This window comes from Sphaeramia orbicularis, chromosome 1 (genome assembly GCF_902148855.1).
Source record: "Sphaeramia orbicularis chromosome 1, fSphaOr1.1, whole genome shotgun sequence".
NCBI lineage: Eukaryota > Metazoa > Chordata > Actinopteri > Kurtiformes > Apogonidae > Sphaeramia > Sphaeramia orbicularis.
In genome coordinates, this window is record NC_043957.1 from 11,355,068 (window position 1) to 11,377,100 (window position 22,033).

Consider the following 22,033-nt stretch of genomic DNA (forward strand, 5'->3'; position numbering starts at 1 on the left):
TGTAAGGATTCATGGCTGATTCCTTTGTGTCTGTGCAACATTCCCCAGTGCTGACAATAAAATTATGCTAATGTCTTGTTAACATTTGGCAATGGCATCCCAGTGCCTTGTCTGGACATCAGAGGTGGCATGAGGTCATGCTGGCTCACTGGTATAGAGCCTTCACTTGACCACTCATTGTCACATGGGTCACGGGTGAGCTTGTTATGCGCCTGGCAGTCTGCCAGCCACCTCTGTCCCTGGCTAGGCAGCCGTCAGTCAGCAGCAATACAATGAAGCTATTCTAGTGGATCACCAGTTGGACATGGATTTCATTGCAACACATAAGTCTCTTAATGGACCGAGCAGAATTTTCCAACAGCACATTTAGCATAGTGATAAAGTGGGTAAGTGTGTTTGTGAGATTGGCCTACAAGCTGAGTCTCCTGAGTGTGCACTATTAAAATGGAACAAACAGACCAAGGGATGGTTCATGTGTGTGCATGCTATTGGCTGCCCATCTAAGTGTGTCTATGTACATAGTGAAAATGTACTGTACTATCCCCCTGTGCCTTGTTTCCCCATAGCCTCTTCCAAAGCCGGCGAGAAGACTTGAATGGGGACTGTGCAGAAGGAAATCTTGCCACTGATGCTGATGAACATAATTACACAAGCCACCCAGCCTCATTAACCGCCATGTTTTGCACTCATTAGGGACATGTTCACAGCTCACTTCTTCTGTACCCAGCCCACACTGGTAATGAGAAGACACTTGGCAGAGCTACTGTACATACTGATGAAATCTACTGTATACACACAAAATGTAGTAGCCATATGGTAAATATGTATATTGCTGCTTTCACTTCTACAAACCAGACGAAACCAGAGACTATCCATGCAGCTTTATCCCACTGAGTGACCAGCATTAAAACAAAATTTTCTACTTCATTTTTTTCTAATTTCCTGTTTTTATTAATACTTCTAAATATAAATTAAATGTGCTTTTTTTGGAAAATCTACTGATACATTTTAAAAATATTGAAATCTGTCAGTGTCTGCGATCTTTTTCCACAAGAGAGGACCTTGCTACAGAGTCATGAAGTCCTATGGCATTGCTCAAATGAACTGGAAACTGATTATGGATTGATTAGATATAGATATTTATTTTATTTTGACATGTGGTGTTGAAACATGAATATTTTAAACATTTGAGCCTGCACAGGAAGATATAAGATGGTGCAAAGCCTGGCAACCAAAGCAAATCTAAGACAGAACATATTCAAAAAAAAAAAAAGAAGAAGAAGAAGAGCCAAACAGTTTAGAGCCAGGATCAGAACAAGTAGTTCCACTTGGCTTCCCAACAGTAATGCTGAAACTAATGAGTAGCTCTGAGAGCCACTGACCCCATCTGCTGACCCCGTGTTCTCTCAGTACTGCTTTTAACAGGAAGACCCATGACCTGTGTTGTAAGTTATCAAAACCATTTAAAATTTGCTTAGAAATCTATTTTTTGACTATTTATAGACATCCTGCAAACTGTCCATCTGTACTCATGTTTTTATAAAGACAAAACAGTTGCACAGAGCTGGATTTTAGATCAAAGAATGCCAAAATACTAAAAAGTTATTTACCTCATTATTTTGTTGAGGTTTAAGGCTGTAAATTCTACAAAAATCAATGCACACTTCCCCATAGAGCATGGGAAGTCCATCATATACAGGGTTGAAACATTTGATCTGAATCTTCTGGTCATACAGTAGTTTGTAGCATTTACCATCTGATACCATAAAATATCTGATCAGTGATTTAATGTTGATCAATCCTTAACACTGAACTGACCATGAGAGAAATCATTCAGAATTTTTGTTTACAGAAGTTGGTTATGTAATGCTATGAGTGTGTATATTTAACAACATGGCAACACACTACATAGCAAATTTGAGGATATGGAAATATAGGAAAGCCCAAACTACAGACAAAGTAGCCACATACAGGACAGGAGTATGCTAAAAGAAGTAAGAAGAACTTACAACATTTAGTAAGAATGCGAGGATTTTTTTCACATCCAATGTTTTCTTGGAACAAATTATTCTTACTGTATACGTGATATTTGAGAAACATGAGGTTCCTAAAATAACTAGTGTTCTCAAAGGAGCATGACTAAATGCCTCACAATGGCTCTGCCTCTTGCATGATCTCATCTCCAGTTCCAGTCACACTTTATCACATTGACGTCCTTCCCTCCAGACTGGCTGACAAAGGGAAGAAACTTTCCCTAAAACAGTTGAGAGTTCAGAAGAGCGTAGTCCAGGAAGATGTTCAGTGACGTGTCTCAGATATACTGTATGTGTCATGTGAAAGCCATCATGACATTTTCTTTCTACCCTTCTTTCTTTCTGAAAATGATGAATTCTAGGGGCCAGGTTCAGTGTTCATGCAACTAGTAGCTCACATCAAACATCCTGTGTGACAATTCATCAATACATTGAGGGATCATCTCTTGTATCTGTTATTGTTCCATCCATTTCAGTTGACAAGTTGACATCAGTCTTCATTGAAATCAGTTGTGACGGCACATAATGATGCATAATGAATTCATTCAAAATCAAAAAATCCTCACAAATGTACTAAAACTAAAGTAACATGTCTATTTTGAAAATGTAAAGAGCAGAAAGTATAAATAGCCTTTTTGCATTAAATGTGAGAAACAAAACAAAACAGATACCTGAAAACTCTGAGTAAATTAGATATTACAAAGACATACGTACAGTCACCTTTAAGACTATGCAAGTGACTTTTTTTTTTTAACAAGTTTCATTTGTTTGCAAGCTTGATGTATTAACCCGAGACACACACACACACACACACACACACACAGTATTTTTTTCTCACCATGTCCATCTTGCAGGCTTCACTATCCAATACAAAAAGGAGTCAAGACTCAAAACGATTTTCAAAGCTGAAATTTCCAACTAAATAAGAATTCAGTTCTTCTGGTGCATACCGTACTCAAATATTAGGATGAGATTAAATCAACCTTCACCTATTATGGGTTTGAGTCTTTGAGTGTTTTATTTGCAGCTCCCTAGCCACGATGTATGATAACTTTTGCAAGTCATCATACCCATTACATCTTGCCAATAAAGCACCCCCCCCTTGGAGAGTCTCAAATGTCATGCACCACTGTTTCAGATGACATCAGTGGCATTAAGGGGATGCTTTGTCAAAAGGCAAAGATAAAACTGTGAAACAAAGGACCTTAAGGATACTCATAAACATGCACCATACATTTCCCAGTGGAAGAAATTAATGAAATCCTGCAGCATTCTAGGTAAGGGATTACAAGAAATATCACTTCATATGCCATTGTTTATTTGCTCTAATAATGGTTTTCTCAATAATTACACTGAAATTTTAGCTAATGACTCACAAAGTGTCTCAGCCCAGTGATCACATTAATTCTACTGCCAACACTGCAGCTATAGTAGCAAACAGTTAACAGCCCTACAGTATTGGCAGTTTAAGGCAGACAAAGGATTCCATGCCTGGTTGTTGGGTGCTGTTATTAAAAAGTAAACACTGTGATGGAGCAAATGAACACATAATAAAATCAAATATATTCTCTGGAATGGTTCTTTGTGTACAATTGAGTTTCATTTAAGGCCCCATATAAGCATTAACTTGATGCTACATAATAAACACTGCAATATAATCCTTTTAAGTGGTGGGACCAAATATATCATGTTTCACATTGTTTTCTGACAAACAATGACGCTTACCCTAGCTAAACATGCTAGCCATTTGCAGACCATGTCTGAGTGACTAACAGGACACTAAACTGGTTAATGCATTCTCAATGCCCTTTCAGATTTCAGGTGCTAGGGACAAATAAACAACAGCCGTCCGGCAGAAAAGAAACTGTTCCTAAGAATGCAGAAGAACTGGTGAGACAGGCGAGGACTGAATTGCTTGGCGGTGAGATCATTATCGGTATCAATTGTCTCCAACGTTCCTCTACCAGTTACTGAACACTTTCTCAGTGAAACCTTTGTCAGGTTTTCCCAGAAAATGACATTATTGTCTAAGAATGTCAAAGTACCGTTTATATTCTGCATATACAGATTAAAATAAACCACTGGTGGTTATTTATTAAACTAACATACTACAATATTTTAAATTTGTATTGCAACACTTTAGGTTATCAATCTAATAAACTAATGCGAACTGTATCATAACAAAAATAAGACCATCAGTAGAACCAGACTAACACACAACATAGCTAGTACACCAAAACACTTTGGTTGTCTCATATGGCAACAATATGCTATAGAGGATCAGACAATGCTAAAGGTGAACTATAAAATCTTTGCCGTTCACATACAAAGTAAGATCTAAATAGGTCATCATCAGTATTTTGTTACTGCGCGTCTGTACTCATGCTTTTTGTTTTGTTTGTTAGATGATAATAATAATAGGTCTGTCACAAGAATTACATTCCTGCTTCATTACAGTTATTTGAGCTACCTGTTTTTCATTCATTCATTCATTTTCTGAACCCGCTTTATCCTCACTAGGGTCACGGAGGTCGCTTGGAGCCTATCCCAGCTACATAGGGGCGAAGGCGGGGTACACCCTGGACAAGTCGCCAGTTCATCACAGGGCTGACATATACAGACAAACAATCACTCTCACATTCACACCTATGGGCAATTTAGATTAACCAATTAACCTATTAGTGCATGTCTTTGGATGGTGGGAGGAAGCCAGAGTACCCAGAGAGAACCCACGCAGACACGGGGAGAACATGCAAACTCCACACAGAAAGGTTCCACCCCCCATCGACTGGTGTTGGAATCGAACCCAGGACCTTCTTGCTGTGAGGCACAAGTGCTAACCACTGCACCACCGTGCCGCTACCTGTTTTTATTTTACATAATTGAAATAATTGTTTAACTTATATAAAAGATGTGTGAAACAACTTGCATTGATAAGAAGTGAAACCTAAATTGGTATTCTGTGGCACCTGATCCTGAACTACACCTCCACCATGTTGGACTGAAATCTATTGTCTGTGATTTGCCGATTTACTTCTCAACTCTGGTTCATCGGAGAACTAGTATGGCAAACTCTTAATTGTAGAACATGTAACATTGTTCTATTTGAGCAACAGTATTTTTATGAGCTTAAGAGTTAGCTGCAAAGTTTAATACCGAACATTTTAGCTGACAAAATGATAAACTACTGATATATTGATAAATATTAGGGCTGGGCAAGTTAGCGCGTTATTACCACGTTAACGCATTCATTAAATAACGCCGACATTTTTTTTAATCTCCCGTTAATACCATTCTGCCTTTCAAGCAAGTCTTAGTTATTTATACATACGGACTCTTATTTTGAAACTCATGCTTTTATTTTGGTGCTCCACACGCACTGTAGAACCAAGCGCCAGTGCTCTGTGTGAACTGTGCACGTAGCTAAGAGGAGAAAAGCCAGCAAACTTTCCGAGTAATACTGAATCAAACTTTAACTCCTGCAGAAGCAACGCCTGTATGTATCAATCATTCTGTTTTTTCCTAAATAATTTCACATGCAAGCGTGCCATTAGAAACATGTTTATGATGTTATTTTGGATGTGTTTATTACAATGTGTTATTAACATGTTTAAGCTAATTCGTTTATGCTAGCAGTCGGAGATGGGTTGCTAATTCTTTATGCAGGCTCATGTTAAGTTTATGTAAATTCATTGGTTGTGTTTAGGTATAATATGCCAGCCTTTGAACTAACCTTTACTTATTCACGATGTGATTGTTGTATTAGCAGTCAATTTAAGTTTATAATAATTACATCAATGCATTCTCCGAGAATATGCATATCATTAATAGATATGACTAATTGATTTATTTTGTCTTTATTTTATAGTTTCACTGTCAATTTGCATGATGTCAAGTATGTACATTAAAGCTGCAAACTTCAAAGAAGAATTGCATCATCAATTCAGAGTTTAGCTCACTGTCTAGCTCAGACTAAGTACAGACGTCTTAGCGACGACAGTACACTCCTATTATTCTGCCCCTGCTTGTGTGCGTGTAGCGATTAGCTCGGCAGAGAGACAACAGGTTTCCCAAGAAAAGCTGGATGCCAAAAACTTCTCTCTAAATCTTTTACTTGAGACTCACTGTAAAACTGCAGCATACATACAAAATATGTCTCAGTTATGTTCATTGCCTTAGCACATTTACATGGCATTATACATTTAAATGAATGGGAAAAAGATCGCTAGCTCGATGGTAACTTGAATGGGAAAATCCATAGACACGCTAATGATTAGCATTGACAGATTAAGATTTACAACGTCTTTTTATCCAGCAACAAAGGTTCACATCAGAGATATTTTATACTATTCAGTCTTACAACAACTGAACATAAAATACTCACAGGAAAATGTTTTTGGGGCCATACAGAGTGAAAGAAACGTCTGTTAGTTCCTTCTTATATCCGAACTGGCTATGGTAACACCAAAAGGACAAAACATACGTTAGTGCAACTTATTCCGACCACTAGAGGACCCCCTTTGCTTGCTTTTAACAACTGAACATCACATATTATTGGGCTTATAAGTATTAGTACTTACTAGTGGGCTTAAGACTCCTGTCAGTCACTCACAAGTGGAAATAAACTGGTGGGGACATAAACATGGAGAAAAGTACTGGTCTTTTACATGGACATTTTCAATTTAAATGTCTTCAGATGGTAGGGTTGATAAGGCCAAAGTTGTTTTGGAAGCACTGCAATGTGGAATTATTTTTATCACTGGAGTTCTTCAAGTCTGAAATATCACTTAAAGGCAATATACGCTCTTGATGCTGGCAACCCCCCCCCCCCAATTAATTGTGATTAAAAATTTTAATGGTTGCCCAGCACTAATAAATATACGATGTATTTACATTACATCTGCCCAATTTGTTGTTTTTTTTTTGTTTGTTTGTTTTTTAATTACGACTTTTTGGCTATAGTTGATGGTCTATTTTGATCTTGGTTCAATATTTCATAAGAAGCTTTGTATATTTAAGTCATGAAATATCTGCTACTGTAAAATTCAACACAAATGCAATTAATTGTGTATACTCCAAAAGTTTATGACAATCAATGCTTGTTCATGAGGTGTACATGCATAATTAAAGACCTGGAGTGCAATGGCAGCATCAAGCTAACAGGATGGACAATAATGTCATTTATCAGTTACTTGTATGCCAATTAGGCCTAATCGTCAACTCAAATTTCAACATCATGACAGCCCTAGAGATATTTTAAAGCTCCACTCATGAAGAACATTGTATTATAACACTGCTTTGCTGTTCAGTGGTGGAGTAGCTCTTCCTCAGTGAATTAGACAAGCTTTTCCATGTGTCCTACTAAACCTTTAGCAGTTTGATCTTTATGTCCCTGGTGTCTCTGCATTTAAAAGAGAGACTTAGCTTACAACAGATGCAAATGAGACACAGTACTGATATGCTGAGTCTGTCCATAACTGAGTGAAGTAGCTGGATAGCACAGACAGCCCTGGTGTAAAAAAAAAAAAAAAAAAAAAAAAAATCATAAAACTTTACAGGACAACTGATAAGTCAGTTGTCATCAACTTAAAATTGCTCAGTCACTGGCAGCACTGGCTCAGCTGTTGTGAATTACCACATGAAGAACACACTTGTTTGTGGAAAGCATGTGACAGAGCTGATACAAGGAAGTAAAGATGAATCCAGCAAAAACAATATAGAGGGAGAAATACAAAGAGACTTAGCAGTGGGCTGACCCTGACCATACCACCACTGTAATATGAGCAGCACTGCATTCAAACACGAAGAACATAAAGAACCCTTGTGTCTTTAACTGCAGTTAATACTCTGTTAGGTTCAGCCTATTACACACCATGTCAGATCACTGACCCAGACGTTGTTCATGTTAAATAATGCACTCCTCACTTAACTACTTAACCCTGTCAACAAGCCCTCATTATTTTTGTATGGAGCCCTTGGCTGCAGCTGTGGCAAATCTGTAACACAGATCAAGTGGACAGATCTGTCTCTGTGCTCTGGTTACAGACACAAAAATCAGGTGGCCTGAACACTGGCTCCCACAGGCCCACCATTAGATATACATTTTGGGTTCAATTAAGGACTACTATAAGCTGATTTACACACCGATCCGTAACTAAACACAGAAAGTGTGAGGAGTTATCAAAATCTAAGATGATTTTTTTTCAATTTAGTTTTTCTTCCATGTTCCATCTGTACCATAACATTGGTATCAGATGGCCACACGTGCACACACACATGCTTTCCATTAGAAATAAAGCACTGGTTTCAAGAAGAAAGATGAAGTAAGATAACTTTCTGTGAAGCACAAGCGGTCACCGTATAATCTTGTTTTCACAGGAAGGCCGAGGCTCCCCTCGTGCAGGTCTGGTTTAGCAGGTTTAGACAACTGACAATGTAAAAGAATCTGCTATTCAAAAGATTAAAATTTCCTACAATTCATTTACAAATCAGTCCATGCTAATTCAGCCAAAATTAAAATTTATCCCCAGTTCATGTCACAGATTTTCTTCTGTTCAACTCATGGTATACTATGAAAACCAACAGATCTTTCAAGTTAAATTTTTATTGAAACTAAAAAAGACGAATTACCAATACCTGGTATCTCAAAAGTTAACAATGAAAGTGAGGCAATCTTGACTTTAACAATAAAAATCCTTTATTTACTTTATAGATAACAACATTCATGGGGTGTTTAAGTTTGGCCCTTTTCATAATTTTTGCCATTTTTCATCTTTGAGCATTGCAAATTGCTTAGTTTTCACTATATTGTTTTTAAATTTGTCATAAACATTCTAGAAATACTAATACTTTCTAGTTCCATTCATACAGCAGTTGCAATTTTTTTTTTTTTTTTTTTTTTACAGTGATTAAATAAATTACCAGCATTTTTTAATGGAGATGAAAAATCTGTAATTTTCACATTACTGTCAAAACTAATTTTCACCATCTTGTTTATGTAGGTTAACTGATCTTGCTAAAAGAAAAAGTGGTGAGTGGAGGTGCATCTCCCAAATATTTGATCAGCCTATCACACAGTGTTTAGACTATTTCAAAATATTACTAAGGATTAAAGTGGAGAGTAACATCTTTGCTATATCTATATATCAGCAATGAATAATAGCACCGTTTCAAGGAAATCCTTCATGTCACAAAATGATGAAAAGGAACAAACTTCATAAACTGACAACTAAAACAATTTTTAGAAACATAGCACTTGACGATTTTGAAAGTTCCCATTAATTTAATTTTGCACCTAAATATTTTCAATAAAATTCATTAAATGAATAGGTAGGTCTTAGCAGTTTCAAATAAGTGAAAGGTAATTCATTTCAGACATGTATAATATATACGTAGTGTGTCAGCCTTTTTGGTAGTGGGTGGAAAATAATACTAGTATTTATCATCTATTGGCTTTTCCAGCTCTGATCTATCATTTTTATATTTTAAAAATCAATTGGCCTCCAGTATGTACCAAAAGATTTTATGCAACTGAAATCCAAAAACAGGTCATGTTGAAAGTAAGCCCCATAGGCAACAGCAGAACATGGCGATGGCACAGTAAACCATGCCACAGTGTGTGTCCTGGTCTTTGGAGCAGACATCTACTCAGCCAAACACATCTGGTAGAAATCAGGAGAACAAGTAATGAGTTCCTTTTTTGCACAAAGACTCATGTATTTCCTCCAAATAGTGCAACAACAAGCAGTCATTCCCACAGATAGAGAATGAGAACCAGACTATACTGTAAACCACCACAGCTTGTGATTATACCAGCAGAACACAATCTCTCTCAATCCAAATGGCCTGGAGTCAATTTTCTGATTAAATTCACAACACCTGTAGTTGGGTGCCTTATCTGTCTGGACTAATTAAATGTCTGCACCACTCACTGCAATTCCACAGCTGGCACACATTTAAACACTGAAGAAATGCTAGTTCACACAGACATAAGTAGAAAGCAAAATTCAAGAGCTGCACATTTTATTATGGAAAAACTATTGAGCTTTTGATTTCTGATAATCATAAAAATTCATTATGATTATGGACAAAAGATTGGAATGCTAGAATTGCACATTTGTTGTTATCACTTAGACAAACAAACGGAAGTAGATGAAACATTTCTCAGCCAAATGACAAAAGAGGACATTGTTATCAGGTGAAGGAACAGCTCGTGGGAGGAGACAAAAACAGTCTGTTAGGTTCTTGTATTCCAGAGTAATGTGCAGACTATGGTGAATTTCTTAAGGGGGGGGGGGGTTAATCTGATAAAAGACAGCTGAACTGTTCCTCAGCACTCAAATTAAAAGAGCAGATCAATTCAGCGATGCTCCAGTATTTCATTTCTTCGTCGATGTCTGTGGATGTACGGTGGCTTTGTGGATACTATCACCGTTTCAAGTAAGAAAACTCTGAAGGAAATATTTATAGACGGGCTATATTTATGCATCTTCCCACCTCCCACCTGATCTCTGTCTCCTTCCTTTGGTAACAAGTACTTGTTATGGCTGTGGGAGTGAAATGAATGGTATGACATCAGAAAATAAAAACAGCACCTGAAGTAAGCCTGTAATCGCTGCTGACACATCCAGACCAGATTGCTCAGTAATGGTCATTATTCCACATGAGGAGGAGCAACACCTGTCTACTACAACAACAACAGGAATGTTAGGTGGCACCTGGCCGCTGAAGAAGCAGCATTTTCCAACAAAACATAAAGCTTACAAATATCTTCAATCTGCTTATTACCAAAGGTGGCAGAAAAACAGGCTATCTTTTGTCAGGTATTTCTAAAGATAGGCCTACTTGTGTCATTTCATTTTAAACATAATGACATGATCAAGGTATGCAGGGAATTGCAATATTATCTTTTATGAAGTTTGTCTTCTTTTGACATTTATATCCTTTTTGTCTCATTCTGCTGTTTGTTGTATTGTTTTTTAGTTATTTTGACCTAATTTTGTCATTTATGCTGTTTTCATCTTCTTGAATAAGACCTCCAATTCCACTCACGTTGTTAATCTTGATACAATGATGTACGTGCCAACTCTTATGAACACTAAGTCATGTAATCAGATAAAAAAGGCATTTTTTAATATATTACATTTGTTATGTATTAGCTGTGTTGTTGCATGTTTTTATTATCTCGTCATGCCTTTGACTTTTATTTATTTAACATTTATTTAAGCAGGTAAGTTAGTTGAGAACCGATTCTCATTTTCAAGAACGATCTGGTCAAGAGACACTTTGTTTTCACATCTTATGTCTTTTACATTTGTCCCGATACATGTTTTTCTCCATTTAGGTCAAAATTGGTCTTGAATTTGGGAAGATGCATAATGACTCTAAATGAAAATAAACAATAATTCACCCAAATACTTTGAAACTAATTTAACAAGCCTGTTTTTGCAATGAGGAAGAATGGAAAGTGCAGATATATAGGGTTGTATTAATTCAAATAATTGAGTTTTGCTTTCTGAATTTTGTGAAAAATGCCTAAATTACAAAACTGAGATTACTTTAGAAAATTGAGACTTTTCATGCTCAACAAAAATCTGCCTCTTGTGATATAAAAATTGTTAAGACATACTATAGTTTTAGTATTACTGCAGTGACTTGGGGTCAATATCTAGCTTAAGTACTTCGCTGCACATCATCCACCCCTTCTTTCCTGTCTCTCTCTACAATGCACTTTCAATGAAGGCAAGCAATATACAGTACAGGCCAAAAGTTTGGACACACCTTCTCATTCTTCGCATTTTCTTTATTTTCTTGACTATTTACATTGTAGATTCTCACTGAAGGCATCAAAACTATGAATGAACACATGTGGAATTATGTACTTAACAAAAAAGGGTGAAATAACTGAAAACATATCTTATATTCTAGTTTCTTCAAAGTAGCCACCCTTAGCTCTGATGACTGCCTTGCACACTCTTGGCATTCTCTTGATGAGCATCAAGAGGTAGTCACCTGAAATGGTTTTCACTTCATAGCTGTGCCTTGTCAGGGTTACTTAGTGGAATTTCTTGCCTTATTGATGGGGTTGGGACCATCAGTTGTGTTGTGCAGAAGTCAGGTTGATGCACAGCTGACAGCCCTATTGGATAACTGTTAGAATGCATATTATGGCGAGAACCAATCAGTTAAGTAAAGACAAATGAGTGGCCATCATTACTTTAAGAAATGAAGGTCAGTCAGTCTAGAAAATTTCAAAAACTTTGAATGTGTCCCCAAGTGCAGTCGCAAAAACCATCAAGCGCTCCAACGAAACTGGCTCACATGAGGACCGCCCCAGGAAAGGAAGACCAAGAGTCACCTCTGATGCTGAAGATAAGTTCATCTGAGTCACCAGCCTCAGAAATCGCAAATTAACAGCAGCTCAGATTAGAGACCAGATGAATACCACACAGAGCTCTAGCAGCAGACACATCTCTACAACAACTGTTAAGAAGAGACTGCGTAAATCAGGCCTTCATGGTCAAATAGCTGCTAGGAAACCACTGCTCAGGAGAGGCAACAAACAGAAGAGATTTATTTGGGCCAAGAAACCCAAGGAATGGACATTAGACCAGTGGAAATCTGTGCTTTGGTCTGATGAGTCCAAATTTGAGATCTTTGGATCCAACCGCCGTGTCTTTGTGCGACGCAGAAAAGGTGAACGGATGGATGCTACATGCCTGGTTCCCACCGTGAAGCATGGAGGGGGAGGTGTGATGGTGTGGGGGTGCTTTGCTGGTGACGCTGTTGGGGATTTATTCAAGATTGAAGGCAACCTGAATCAGCATGGCTACCACAGCATCCTGAAGTGACATGCCATTCCATCCGGTTTGCGTTTAGTTGGACCATCATTTATGTTTCAACAGGACAATGACCCCAAACACACCTCCAGGCTGTGTGAGGGATATTTGACCAAGAAGGAGAGTGATGGAGTGCTGCGCCAGATGACCTGGCCTCCACAGTCACTGGACCTGAACCCAATCGAGATGGTTTGGGGTGAGCTGGACCGCAGAGTGAAGGCAAAAGGGCCAACAAGTGCTAAGCATCTCTGGGAACTTCTTCAAGACTGTTAGGAAACCATTTCAGGTGACTATCTCTTGAAGCTCATCAAGAGAATGCCAAGAGTGTGCAAAATAGTCATCAGAGCTAAGGGTGGCTACTTTGAAGAAACTAGAATATAAGATATGTTTTCAGTTATTTCACACTTTTTTGTTAAGTACATAATTCCACATGTGTTCATTCATAGTTTTGATGCCTTCAGTGAGAATCTACAATGTAAATAGTCATGAAAATAAAGAAAATGCAAAGAATGAGAAGGTGTGTCCAAACTTTTGGCTTGTACTGTAGTTTGAAACAAAAAGGTACTAATAAGAGGGTAACTGCACTTCAGTGGAAACTGTACTTCAGTGAATATCTTACTCTACATATTAAATATCCCAGTGAGCTATTACCATTTTACAGCTAGCATTAGCTGTTTATAGACATCCACAAAGACATTCTGGAGATATCACATGTTAAACACAGACATGGACATTGGTCTGATAAAAGCAAAGTTGTCTGCAAAACATACACTCATGTGACAAAGGCCGGGCCCAATAAATTGTTTTGAAAACACATTACAGTGTCAAGTTGGGCAAGTCTTTGAGTCCAGTCACTTGAAGTCAAAAATGAAAGAAACCAATCTTCACGGAAGCAAAAAAAACCATCAGATTTTCTATCTAATGCTGTCTGTACATGTTGACTAAGAAGCTAGTCTGCTGTGGAGTGTGAAAAGACAGTTAAATGAGCTGTGAGTGACAAACCCTGAGGCATTAACCACCCTTTGATAATGCAATCAAAAAGCAGCTTTGTGGGAAGAAAAGACTTGGTTTATATTGCTTTCAGCAGAAAAGTGTTACGTCAAAAGCATGAAAACTGTAGTTTGAGCCAAAAACTAAAAACAAAAGTGAAACCAACTTGTCTAAAACATTATGATTTATAATAAAAAAATAAAAAATTATACTACAATGAGAAAATAGTGCACACTTATGACGTCTTTCCAAAAGCAGTCTTTGTTTTTCTGTAGACGAAGTAAACTGGACTGCAAGGTCCCATTGTACAGCATTGTGTTGGACCATTATCAAGAAAGAGATCAATTTCTTCAAATTGTATGAAAATACTGTAGATACAAAGTTCTATTGTCATATCAACACAACACCACATATCCACAGGAAAAACATAGAAGTAACAGTCTTATAAGTGTATTTTTAAATGGACATAAAAAGCCCTGATTTCTGTCAGTTAAAGCTACTGTACGACTGAACCTTGGCCAAACAAACCTATTAAGAGTCATATAATAAAAATAGGTCACACCGTGGGGGGGACTTGGACAGCCACAAAGTGAGTCAAAGCTATGAACAGGTGCACAGTCAACAGGGGTGTAGGCCAGTTTCCATGCAAAGTATGATAAGCAGCACATGTTGCTTGTCTTCTCTATGACACACTACAATTAGGAGGAAAAACTCAAAGGATTAAAAAAAAAAACAAAAAGAAAAAAACACTGCCACTACCGGTTTTACTGCATTGCAAAAAAAAGAGGTGTTTGAGTTATAAATACAAAGTCTGAAGACAAACTGCTGTGCAAAGCCTAAGGAATTTAAAGTACCAGAGGGACAGAGGATAAACCACTGAAATTTAAATGGTTAACATTCACAATAAAAGTTGCACACGTTCATTTATGAAAACATGATCATGCTCTCAAAATCATTTGGATGTGCTTCCAGTTCTGCTGCTGAGAGACAACCAAGTGTGACATCACCCTTCCTTGCACCTGCTACAGTGACTCTAAACCACCTTCTACCAAAAAATATCAGGTCTGCTGAGAGTCTCAGTTCTTTTAAGTCCAGGTTAAAGACTCACCTGTTCACTGCTGCCTTTGACTAAAAGGCTTTTGACTTTTTAAATTTTATATTCTCTTTGAAACTCTGCACTGCAACTTTTACTTTAATATGTGTGTGTTTTTATTTTTATTTTATTTTATTTTATTTTTTATTTATTTTTTTATTTTATTTTTATTTTTATTTTTTTATTTTATGTGTTGTTTTCTTACTTGCTGTTTTTAATCACCTTTTATATGTTTCTTTTATAATGTTTTAAATGTGTTTCTTTTTTTTTTCTTTTATTTCAATGTCCTGTGTGAAGCACCTTGAATTGCCTTCTTGCTGAAATGTGCTATACAAATAAACTTGCCTTGCCTTGCCTTCTGTCTTTCATGGGTGTCTTTGACACCTTGCTCTATCATGTGACAGCTAAGCACAGACTCTGAAGTCAGGTAGACCATAAAATCTTACGTCATTATTAAAAAAAAATGAGGGAGAAATTTCATTTGGTTGGTGTTGCATAACAGCTGAAATACCTCATTATAGTCCATTTTCCACCAGGAACTTTTACTTTACCAGGAACTCTGAAAAACCTCAGCAGGTTTTCACCAAAATTACCCGGGTATTAAAACTTTCCCTCAACCCCAAACTTTCCCTTGAAAAAGTTCTGGGTTGGAATTCTTGGGGACAGAGCTGTGTGCTGAAGAATGCTGATTGGTGGAACACACTTGTAGCATTCTACACTTGCGGTCACCCCCTACTACACCGGATCTACTATGATCCTAATTTGCGGGTACTAATTTGCGTGCACAATCTAGAATTTTGCGGGTAGGGTTGAATCACAGTTTGCGGATGATTTACTAAGAGTGAATGCGTAAATGTCAACAGGTGCAAACATGTTGGAGACACGCCTATTTAAATGAGGGTTTTGCATGTTTTTTGTTGGTTTGAAGCATGGTGAGTTTGGAGAGATGAAAGAGCAAAGTTAAATTCGACCCTATAGAATTAGAGGTATTGGTAGATGAAGCAAATAAACACTTAAATGAGCAACAGCCAAGAAGCCTTGTTTGGTCTCATTCAAGAAGTACAGAGTGTGTGGAAACCTAATAAACCTGGTCATCCAGCGTATATGGCATTTAGGATTTCAGACAGCACATCTGAAAAACAGGATTGGGAGATCCCAGCTGTAATAGCTACTGTACGATGGAATGACCCAGATACAAAAAAAATGTAAACTTGCCAGGAGTTTTGTCATTGCAGGTACTGCATGGCTCATTCTCGTGGCTGGCTCTAAATCTGTTCTGACTTCCTCCAACAGCTCCAAAATGACAAGGCTGGATAGGCGATGTGTTTTAATGAGTGTTTCCACATATTTGCTGAAAATGATCTTTTTTGCTCCATTTTCCAAATGAATACACTCTTTTGAGTGTATTCTGCACACTCGTACAACTGCATTTCAGTCAACTGTCCACCAGAATATGCTACAGATCGTATTCAGCAAATATACTCAAAAGAAGCTGGACCTTGTCAAACATATTTGCCGAATATGCTCAACAGACATTCAAGAGGAATTCAAAACTCAAAACGACCAAACCAATCTGAGTACATTTTCAGGAACTTTGAGGTGTAATGGAAATGTAAAGCACATGGAACAACAGGAATTTTTTCACCCAGGTAAATAAGTTCCTGGTAATAGAAGTTCCTGGGAACCTGGTGGAGAATGGGCTTACATGAATAACATTTTTTTCTGCAAATGTAGAAATACACAATAGTACACTATATTGCCAAAAGTATTTGCTCACCCACCAAAAATTATCAGAATCAGGTGTTCCAATCACTTCCATGGCTACAGGTGTATTAAATCAACCACCTAGGCATGCAGACTGCTTTTACAAACATTTGTGAAAGAATGGGTCGCTCTCAGGAGCTCAGTGAATTCCAGCGTGGAACTGTGATAGGATGCCACCTGTGCAACAAATCCAGTCGTGAAATTTCCTCGCTCCTAAATATTCCACAGTCAACTGTCAGCTGTATTATAAGAAAGTGGAAGTGTTTGGGAACGACAGCAACTCAGCCACGAAGTGGTAGGCCATGTAAACTGACGGAGCATGGTCAGCGGATGCTGAGGCGCATAGTGCGAAGAGGTCGCCAACTTTCTGCAGAGTCAATCGCTACAGACCTCCAAACTTCATGTGGCCTTCAGATTAGCTCAAGAACAGTGCGCAGAGAGCTTCATGGAATGGGTTTCCATGGCCAAGCAGCTGCATCCAAGCCATACATTACCAAGTGCAATGCAAAGCACCGGATGCAGTGGTGTAAAGCACGCCGCCACTGGACTCTAGAGCAGTGGAGGCCCGTTCTCTGGAGTGACCAATCGCGCTTCTCCATCTGGCAATCTGATGGACGGGTCTGGGTTTGGTAGTTGCCAGGAGAACGATACTTGTCGGACTGCATTGTGCCAAGTGTAAAGTTCGGTGGAGGGGGGATTATGGTGTGGGGTTGTTTTTCAGGAGCTGGGCTTGGCCTCTTAGTTCCAGTGAAAGGAACTGTGAATGCTTCAGCATACCAAGACATTTTGGACAATTCCATGCTCCCAACTTTGTGGGAACAGTTTGGAGCTGGCCCCTTCCTCTTCCAACATGACTGTGCACCAGTGCACAAAGCAAGGTCCATAAAGACATGAATGACAGAGTCTGGTGTGGATGAACTTGACTGGCCTGCACAGAGTCCTGACCTCAACCCCATAGAACACCTTTGGGATGAATTAGAGCGGAGACTGAGAGCCAGGCCTTCTCGTCCAACATCAGTGTGTGACCTCACAAATGCGCTTCTGAAAGAATGGTCAAAAATTCCCATGAACACACTCCTAAACCTTGTGGACAGCCTTCCCTGAAGAGTTGAAGCTGTTATAGCTGCAAAGGGTGGACCGACGTCATATTGAACCCCATAGACTAGGAATGGGATGTCACTTAAATTCATATGCGAGTCAAGGCAGGTGAGCAAATACTTTTGGCAATATAGTGTATGTTGAGATTATTAATGTTATCATAGTGGTTTCAGCACAGCGAATCTTTACTCTATTTGTTGCTCTGAACAATGTGACTACATGCATCAGCTTACAGCAAACGACTCCGAGCTACAATATGAATGGAATATACCTTTTATAGATTCATACCATTAGTGGGCTTTCAGCTGTGGTAATTTGGGGTTTGCTGAAATAGTAAGAATACAGATACTCCATCCATAAACTTATTTAAAGTGACCCAATACAATGGGTCGTTCTCTCCTTTTATGGAACTTTCACATCAGTTTCAGTTATCATGTGAGCTGTGGGGCTTGACTGCAACTAAAGTATTTCACAATTCTGGAACTCAAAGAAAAGTAGCCTGTTTAGAGTGGAGGAAATTAATCCACTTTTTACACAACCTTTCAAAGTTTCTTGAAATCTCCTTCCCTGATATAGACATGTAGGACTGGAGGCTATGTTACAAATACAATCATAATACTGTTTTCTATATTGATAAATTTTGAAATTTATCATGATCTACAATTTGATAATGGTGCTACTGAAAGAGTATACTGATAGTAACTGAAGCCCAAAGAGAAGAGTTTCATTAGTTTGACAATTGTAAACATGGGTAAAACTAATGACAGATATAGGTCTATGTATTGAAATAAAAAAAAAAAAAAAAAAAATTCAGAGATTAGATAAATTTCAGATATATCATTTTACACAGTGTTGAAAGCTATTGGAGTTTACACACATGAATGTTAAAAGGAAGGTTAATATGAATGTACCATGTAATCTTCAGCAGTCTCAAGTTTCACATTTCCAAAAGTGTAGATCTTTCAGAGTTTATGGGGTCTAGTAAATGCATGTCATGTCTTTCTGGGTGTGTGTTGAGTTAAATTAAAACAAAATGCAATACTGACAGTAAGCAGAGTTTCTTACTATATGATTACTCTGATCCAAACATTTACCGGCCAGTGTCCAAAATAGCCTTCTAAGAACTAATTGCTGAATAGAAAATCCACTCAAAATATGACACATTGCAGGTGTTGTATTTATTTCTTCTGTGTGATGGACTTATTAATATGGCAACATTGAGTAAAAATGTACAAAGTTTATCGTTGTTAGTGATTTGAATTGTAATGATTCTCTTTTCAGGGTTGTTTTACTTCCCACCCCTAGAGCTATGCCATGTTAAAAGCAACCAAAATTAAGCAAAAAGAACCATATACAAGTCAGATATTGTCTTGGATTAACATTTTTATATGTAAAACAGTACAACTCTGAAGAGTCTTGTTGCCATTTATAGGGGAGTACAAAGGTCAGGACATAACAGAAAGCCAATATGTCAGTAACTGTGAATGATCATGTGAAAAATTATTGTGAGAAGAAGAAAAGTAACAAAAAAGGAACTTGAAGACTCAACAGCAAAAGAAACTCAGTGCTGTGTGTTGGACCAGACCACAGCCTGGGGGTACCGTTACTGCTAATCAATAAACCGTTATTACATGACTTGAGCCCTAAGACATCAAACCCTATATAAGAAATCTGAGGGGAGAGCAGTAAAGGAGGCTTGTCCCCTATAACCTAACTGGAGCAGATTCCATTAGAGGAGACAATGAACTCCAACTGCTTCTTGATATGACTGTGATAGACTAGGACAAAAACTGAGACACAGAATCTTTGTCATAAGTGAACTGGAGAGACAAGAAGGAATACATTATGCAAAGCCAAAGCCACACAGCAAGTTACTTAATATTTTAAATGCACCTTGGGGCAAAACTGTGAAAAGAAACCACTAAACCTGCTACTGATTTCAACCATTCATGCATCAGAGCCTGTGATTGGACAAGAGACAAGATGTCTTGGCTACTTTATGGAAACAGAATGAGTACAAATGCATGAATACATGAAAAGTAAGTTGCTCAGGGTCTTGAAGTGTGTGGCAATTATCAGAGATATTGCACAGTCACTTGTGAAGTGGCTGGCTTTATTTTAGTGCCTTGTCCTTGTGACACAAATGTAAGGTATCACACCAAGCTGAACCTATAGTGCTATTCACACCTGTTCCAATCCACCAGCATCACTATGGTGATTGACAAAGGTGGTAAACCTGTTCCTTACAGTCATGTTTCCCACGCAGTAAGACAAACATAACATTGTAGTCCCTTGTAGTCCAGCTTCTTCAGCTAAGGAATGTTATAGCTACTGACTTCATGTTGTCCTTAAAGCCTTTGTTTATACCAATTCCTGTATATTTACCTTTGCTGAGGAAGTTGCAGTATGTGATCCAATGTGTTTGTCTATCAGTGAGACTCCACAAAGACAAAACAGTCAATGATTGCAGACCCATGTCACTTTAGATCATCTCTAAAATGCAGAATAATACCACAACCTTGTAAGAACTATTAAACAAAGTAGAATTCAGATGTGGGCCATTTTCTAGGAGAACTGAGATATGGCAAAAACCTACTTAATCTAAAATCTGTTAGACAAAACGTGCTGCAGTTTTTGAGTTACAGGTGCAGACAGCAAAAACACAAACAGAGAATGCAAATATCGCCCCTTCAGATAATACCTATTATATCTTCTTTCAATTTTTTATGTTACTTGAGGTGCAGTGGGTATAATTTGAGTGACACTGTCATCTGTTCTATTATCAGACTGAGGATAAACACGTCTCGTCTGAAAAAAAGGAAAGAAAAAGTGTAAATGCCAAATCTAAGCTGTAGCCCATCGACAACAGCTGATTAGAAATGAAATGACAGCATGACCACAGTTCTGGATCATCTTTAAAGTCAGCCAGAAATGAATCATGGTGTAACTTTTTCCCCCTCAGAGCATCACATGCCGTAATGTCCACGACAATTCAAAACGTTTCAAGTCATAATGTTCTTGATGATTCGGAGGCACGTAGACTATACTGATTTTCATGAAAGTTGATGGATGGGGTCAGTCATGGGACAAAGATGTGTCTTTTAGACTTTGGAAGATAGTTTGGATTTTTTTTCCCTCTTCCTTTCACTGACGAGCAGTTTAAGTACCACAGATTGACAAAAAGTAGGAGAGAGAACATAGTAAATAATTTGTTTTATTTGTGGTTTAATAATACTGCGGAAGGACTACTGGCCATGGAGGTCTGATCTTCCTGCTTTCTTTCCAGTCTTGCTTTGCCCTCATTTATGAGTGTTTGTCCTTTTCTCCCACTCCCTACTCTCTCTTCTCTCTGACTGCCTATGTCATTCTCTCTAGACTTTGCCCTCACTAAAGGTCGTTTGTAGCTCAGGAAACGGATCGATAATGAGTTCAAATTTACTGGCAAAGTGCTTACCTTGTATCCTCAGTGCCATTCAATCCAGCCTGGGACTTGCATCTGCCTTCAGCAGAGTCAGGTTTCACATGGTGCTCAGGGGGATGCTAGGAAACACATTAGCAGCGACAGAGATGCTAAATCATGTCAGAAACGAAAACACAAACTGTACAGTATACAAAAGAAGCACACGTTTCCCTTTTGTTGGAAAGTAGCAAAGTTATTTAGTGGCTTTTATTAGATTTTTTTTCGGTATCTAACCCTTATGGTAACGCTGAATAAGATCTAGATTTCCCTTTAGGCTAAGTGTGGTCTTACTGAAGACTTGTCATGCTTCTAATCTACAGCAAACCTCGACTAGTAAAACCAGACTATCTAGTGAAGCAGGTGAAGCGATAAACAGTGGTGTCGAAAAGGCTTTTGTGGCCTTTAATCAAATTTGACTTTATGTTAACGTGTGTAAGCTGAGTGTTGGAAAAGTCAAATAAGCCCGCTACTATCTTGAACGTTAGTGTGTTTTAAAGCCTGAGCTGCTCCTGGTCCTTTACACAAATCCTCAACTAAAAAAAAAGAAACAGACAACAGAGTGTGCTTACCGAGTGTAAAGGATTTCATTTTTGTTTGGATACGCCGTGCAAAAAAATTTACCTACGTCCAAAAACAATTCACAAAAGGCCTTTTCTTCCCCACCACGAACTCTAATGTTGGTGTTATCAGTTCCACGTACTAAGTTATTTCAACAGCTCGTTTCTCGTTCAGCCTGTTGACAACTGGCTAAACTCAA

The 22,033-nt window shown here is 38.1% G+C and overlaps 1 protein-coding gene across 2 annotated transcripts in view; it reads right to left on the reverse strand.

The window, feature by feature from the left end:
• Window positions 1–22,033, reverse strand: part of LOC115424696 (testis-expressed protein 2) — a 45,935-nt gene extending 23,902 nt beyond the window's left edge. For both annotated transcript variants that reach the window (XM_030142098.1, XM_030142089.1), the window contains exons 1-2: window positions 21,846–22,033; window positions 21,271–21,356 (exon numbers count right to left, since the gene is read on the reverse strand). The gene's annotated coding sequence lies outside the window, so the exon portion shown is untranslated. The remainder of the gene's footprint in view (window positions 1–21,270; window positions 21,357–21,845) is intronic.